The sequence below is a fragment of the Zingiber officinale genome, chromosome 3B (assembly GCF_018446385.1).
Source record: "Zingiber officinale cultivar Zhangliang chromosome 3B, Zo_v1.1, whole genome shotgun sequence".
Taxonomy (NCBI): domain Eukaryota; kingdom Viridiplantae; phylum Streptophyta; class Magnoliopsida; order Zingiberales; family Zingiberaceae; genus Zingiber; species Zingiber officinale.
In genome coordinates this window covers 72,453,951-72,460,452 of record NC_055991.1, presented here as the reverse complement: position 1 = coordinate 72,460,452, position 6,502 = coordinate 72,453,951, and positions in this window count along the sequence as shown.

The window sequence follows — 6,502 nt, the reverse complement described above, 5'->3', positions numbered from 1 at the left end:
CCGCATGTGGCTGAGGTATAGGGATATGTAGAAAGTTTCAAATTGTCCGCCGTACAGGGGAGATGCTGCAGAAATTTCTTCGGGCAGGGACTCCTCCGGGGCGTGACAATTTATTTGGTATCAGAGCTTAAGTTTTACGATCTTTGTTTTCGTATTTTGGCTATTTGGAATAACCTGATACCAATTTATTGGTATCAGAGCGCCAGGTTGGCGATACTTGTTTGATTTCTGTGTGTTGGATTTTCGAGATTTATTTGATACCAATTTATTAGTATCAGAGCAGGTTATGATACCTGCTTTTGGTGTTCTGGATATTTGGATATCTATTTCTGTTTGTACGGATTTTCGTTATGGTTATGTTTTGGACTTCCATTTCGGATTTATATGGATTTACGGCGATTTTCTTGTTCGGAATTTTGAGGTCAAATTGGGGACTGGACAACGACGGAACATCTCCAGACAGCAAATAGGTATGATGTTTATTTTATGATTGTTATATTGGTAGTAATATCTGTAATATAACTTAACAGATATGAGGAGATCTACGCGTATTGCGGCGAGACGTGGTGCTGGACGACCACGTACGAGGACCACGGGATCTCTGGATATGCCAGAGATGCCTACTGTTGATGAGCCTGTCAGTCAGGGATAGACTCAGCATACTGCGGGCGCGTCGGGCTCTCAGACCCCGACGACTTCTATAGAGGTACCTATCTCGGCTGTGCCGAGTGTACCTATCCCTACGGTATTTCCGGTACCACCAGGGGTACCATTGGCATACCCGACACTGGCTCCAGCCCATCCTACGGCGTACTCAGCACCACCGCCACCTGGACCTACAGTGTACCCGACACCAGTGGCACCTGTGCTCCGAGTGGGAGAAAGCAGAGCTGGCTGCTTACCATTTACGGGATGAGGCTAACGCCTGGTGGATTACTCAGCGTTCCATCATCGGCGAGCGGAACGTCACTTGGACCAGGTTCAGAGAGGCTTTTGAGAGCCGTTTCTTTCCACTATCATATCAGATGGCTCGCCGGCAGGATTTCATGAGTCTGCGTCAGAACAATCATACGGTGACAGAGTATAATATTGAATTCAACCGGTTGGCTAAGTTTTGTCCAGAGTTAGTTGCGGAGGATAGATCTCACATGATGCAGTTTATACAGGGACTAGATGGTTATCTGCAAGTAAGGCTTGCCGGTTTAGGGATCGTATCTTACTCAGATGCACTGGATCGAGCTTTGATGATAGAGTTAGCTCAGCAGAGAGCATTTCCGGACAGGAAGAGGAAGCATACGGGTCAGGCATCCGGACAGATCCAGCAGACACCGGCGACAGGACAGCAGCAGAGTAGTCGCAGTCGGTCAGGTCAGGGTACTTCTGGGGTATCTCGTAGGCCTCAGAAGTCAGGGCGGTCTTCTTCAGGACGTTCCCGGTTTTCTCAGCAGAACCGGCAACCACCTTCCAGCGATACTCACTGTTTCAGATGTGGGTCCAGAGATCACCTCACCCCAGCTTGCTCTCTGGGACAGCCAGTTTGCTTTTATTGCAAACTGCCTGGGCACCAGAGCCGAGATTGTCAGCTGAAGGCTCAGCACACGGCTTCCGGAGGGTCAGGTCAGAGGGGACAGTCTAGTCAGTCAGGGGCATATCGAGGAGGGCAGAAAGCCCAATCTTCACATCGTCAGCAGGGGATAGCTTCACCTGCAGCATCGGCATTTGTCATGCTTGGACAGGAGTACTCCAGTGCTTCCATAGCAGCACAGAGTTCTGTTCCAGGACCTTATTATCCGACGCAGGGGCAGTATCAGATGCAGCCTCAGCCTTTAGGCCTATACCAGACTCAGTCCCAGCCAGCTACATAGTATCAGTCACCGTCCTCTCAGTCTTCTCTGGCTCATTATCCAGCACCGCCTCAGTGGCAGGCTTCTGCCCAGCCGCAGCAGCCGCTGGCAGCGTTACCACCTCCTCCTCCGCCAGAGACTAGACGTATTCATGCGATTACCAGAGAGGATGCGCAGCGAGCTGACAGATCCATTTTCCGCGGTATGATTTCCATTTATACATTTTTCGCTGATATATTGATTGATACTGGTAGCTCGCACTCTTTTATATCCCGTACCTTTATGCGGGAGATTGGTAGATTACCTACTTTTAGACTGCAGCGATTGACCGTCTCCCTACCGTCCGGTGATACTTTAGACGTCACCCAGGAGGTCAGAGGTTGCCCGTTAGACTTTGGCAACATGATACTTACGGTAGATCTTTTAGTATTGGAGATGGTCGAGTTTGATATCATACTTGGCATGGATTGGCTGTCAGTATATCATGGTACCGTTGATTGCCAGACGAGGGTGGTCACCTTCCAGCCTCTGAACCAACTCTCGTGGAGTTTCACTGGCATCAGAGATGACGACATCTCGATTATTTCGACGATTCAGGCGCAGAAGCTGCTGTCTCACGGCTGTCACGGTTTCCTATTATCTCTGATTAGTACTGAAGACAGCAGTAATTCACAGCTCTCCGACGTTCCTGTAGTCCGCGAGTATCCAGATGTGTTTCCAGAGGAGCTACCTGGTTTGCCTCCCAGAAGGCCAGTGGAGTTCGCTATTGAGCTGATTCCGGGAACCGCGTCGACATCGAAAGCTCCGTATCGTATGACACCAAAAGAGTTGAACGAGCTGAAGGTTCAACTCCAGGAGCTTTTAGATAGGGGATTTATACGCCCTAATGTTTCACCATGGGGTTCTCCGGTATTATTTGTCAAGAAAAAGGACGGCACTATGAGGCTATGTATTGACTATAGACAACTGAATGCAGTTACCATCAGAAATAAATATCCTTTACCACGGATCGAGGATTTGTTTGATTAGCTCAGAGGTACATCAGTGTATTCTAAGATTGATCTGCGATTCGGATATCATCAGTTGAGAGTCAGAGACTCAGATATCCAGAAGATAGCTTTCCGTACGAGATACGGTCATTATGAGTTTTTGGTAATGCCATTTGGGCTTACCAATGCTCCAGCGGTGTTTATGGACTTGATGAACCGCATCTTTCTGGAGTATTTGGATCAGTTTGTTATTATTTTCATTGATGACATATTGGTCTACTCGCATTCCGAGGAGGAGCATGTACAGCATCTTCATATAGTCTTGGAGACTCTTAGACGACATCCGCTGTACGCGAAGTTCAGCAAGTGTGCATTCTGGTTATCCTCAGTCGGTTTTCTGGGACACGTGGTTTCTAGCAGAGGTATTTCAGTAGACCCTCAGAAGATCGAGGCTGTCACCAGTTGGGAGCAGCCGAAGTCAGTTCAGGAGATTCGCAGTTTTCTGGGACTAGCAGGATATTATCGACGTTTTGTCGAGGGTTTCTCGCGTATTGCTATGCCGCTGACACGCCTTACCAGGAAAGGCGTGAAGTTCATGTGGTCCGAGGATTGCGAGACCAGCTTTCAGGAGCTGAAGCGGAGATTAGTGTCGGCTCCAGTTTTGGTTTTACCTTCTGGAGAGGATGGATTTGTACTCTACACCGACGCATCTCTTCAGGGTTTGGGCGCTGTTCTGATGCAGCACGGCAGGGTAGTCTCCTATGCTTCTCGACAGTTGAAGGAGCATGAGAAGAACTACCCAGTTCATGACTTGGAGTTAGCTGCCATCATCTTTGCTCTGAAGCTTTGGCGGCATCATTTATATGGTATTACATTTGAGATTCTCACTGATCATAAGAGTCTCAAATATATTTTCACTCAAAAGGAGCTTAATCTCCGACAGAGGAGATGGATGGAGTTCCTGAAGGACTACGATTGTACCATTAGCTACCACCCGGGGAAAACTAATGTGGTTGCAGATGCACTCAGTAGGAAGTCCAGAGGGACTTTGTCTTTCCACCGAGTTTCAGTTACAGACTTGGTTCAGGGTTTCTCTGAGTTAGTTCTTGAGGAGAAGGGACCGACAGAGCAGGGTATTCTGGTTACCATGGTTGCTCAGTCATCGATCAGGACGAGGATCTGAGAGGCCCAGGCTGGTGATCAGCATTTGCAGTTCATTAGCAGCCAGATAGCTTCCGGGCAGCAGACCGAGTTCACATGAGACGATGAGGGTGTTATATACTTCCGAGGCAGATTATGCGTACCTCAGTCTCATCCGGTCTTACAGGAGCTACATCAGGAGGCTCATCGCTCTCGATTTGCGATCCATCCAGGCGAAACCCGTATGTATCGAGACTTGAGGCGTTCCTACTGGTGGAACGGCATGAAGAAAGACATCGCGGATTTCGTAACTAGATGTCTTGTCTATCAGCAAGTGAAGGCTGAGCACCAGAGACCTGCAGGATTACTTCAGCGGATTCCTATTCCTGAGCGGAAGTGGGATCACATTACCATGGACTTTGTGGTGGGTTTGCCGGGGACACGACGAGGTCATGACGCGATTTGGGTAATCGTTCATCGATTAACCAAATCCGCGCATTTCTTAGCTATCCGGAGGACTGATTCCCTGGATCGATTAGCAGATTTGTATTGCCAAGAGATCATCAGACTACATGGTGTTCCTTTGAGTATCATTTCGGATAGAGATCCACGGTTTACATCTCATTTCTGGCAGAGTCTGCAGCAGGCCTTGGGCACACAGCTCCGTTTCAGTACAGCTTTCCATCCACAGACAGATGGACAGTCAGAGCGGACTATTCAGACTTTAGAGGATCTGCTGAGGTCATGTGTTATGGATTTCAGAGGCAGTTGGGAGGACCATCTGCCGTTGGTAGAGTTTGCCTATAACAACAGCTTTCATTCGGCTATCCAGATGGCACAGTTTGAGGCGTTGTATGGTAGACCTTGTCGGACACCCGTCCTCTGGGATGAGGTTGGAGAGGCCCAGATGTTGGGACCTCATAGAGCTTAGCAGGATGCAGAGTTGGTCCGTACAATCAGACGGAGGATGTCAGAGGCGCAGGACCGCCAGAAGAGTTACGCTGATCGGAGACGCAGACCACTAGAGTTCTCTGTTGGTGACCAGAAGAGTTTCTGCAAGTTTCACCCACGAAAGGGGTGAAGAGATTTGGCCTCAGAGGTAAGCTAGCTCCGCGGTACATTGGTCCTTTCGAGATCTTAGAGAGGATTGGTGCGGTAGCTTACCGACTGGCACTACCATCGTCCCTGTCAGGCGTTCACGATGTATTCCACGTATCGATGCTGAGGAGATACGTACATGACCCGACGCATGTGCTGACAGATGTCTCAGTTCCAGTTCAACCTGACGTCACTTATGAGGAGGTTCCGGTACGGATTCTGGACCGGAAAGAGCGTCAGTTGCGGAACAAGACTATCCGGCTGGTTAAAGTCGGATGGCAGCATCATTCAGACGAGGAGGCTACTTGGGAGCTCGAGGATACGATCCGAGCTCGATATCCTCATCTTTTCACTTGAGGTATGTGATTTAATTTACCGTTCAACATTTATACTTTATATCTGTGTTTAGTACTTGCTGATGGTGGATAATAAAATTTGGGGACCAAATTTTTATTAGTGGGGGAGAATGTAAAATACCGAAAATAGGTGAATATTAATAAGGGAATTTTCTGGAATTTTTGGAAATTTTTCGGAGCTCGTACAGACGAGTTAACGGGGATAAAAACGGGGCCCGAGAAAGCCTGTTTAGGCTATCCCATTTAAGTGAGGAAATATTTATATTTACATTTACTTTTTCTTTTATTTTCTTTATTTGTTTTTCTTCTCTGCCTCGCTGAAACCCCCGTGCCAGAGCCCCCTCGCCGCGACTTTCTCCTCTCGCGCCCGACGCTGGCCCTAACCGCACGAGGCGATTTTCTTCTTCCCTCCCGGGTACAAACCCTCGGCCAAGCCTCGTCTCTGCCGACTCTCTCCTTTCCTCCTTCTTCCCTAATCCTCTGCCCGTCGCCCTCGCTGTGGAGACGGCCACAGCCGACGCTTCCCTTCCCCCAAGTGTCGGCGACTATCTACCACCGCTGAGCCCTCTGCCGATCGCCGCACTCCCTTCTTCTCTCTGTGCTGACAGAGCCGACCTCACCGTGCCACTGCTGATCCACCGCAGACGCCAGCCGTGCCCTAGATCCACCGTCGCCCGCAACTCACAGAGCCGACGCTGCTCTCTTCTTCTTCCCGAGACACTGCTGGCCATAGGAGCCCTAGTTGCCGATTGTTGCTGCTTCATCGATCAACCACAGCCAGCGCTTGAACGCATCTAATCGGATTCAAAGGTTGAGGAGGTGGATGACAATTGAGGCATTGCTAACTCTGTGGATCAAGTTAGTGTTGGATTATCATAGATATGATTGGGTATTTTGTTTGGGATTTTATGATCAGTTGTTGGATTGGTTGTTGAAGCTTTGGTCATTCCTATAGGGAGCATTTCAGCGGCTGTTTCTTCCTTTGCATAGTTGGTAGCAGCTTCGAGTTCCTTTCATAGAACTCCTCTGTTCTGTCTTTGGTCGTTGCAGCCACCTTCTCCAGGTTTGGAGTTTT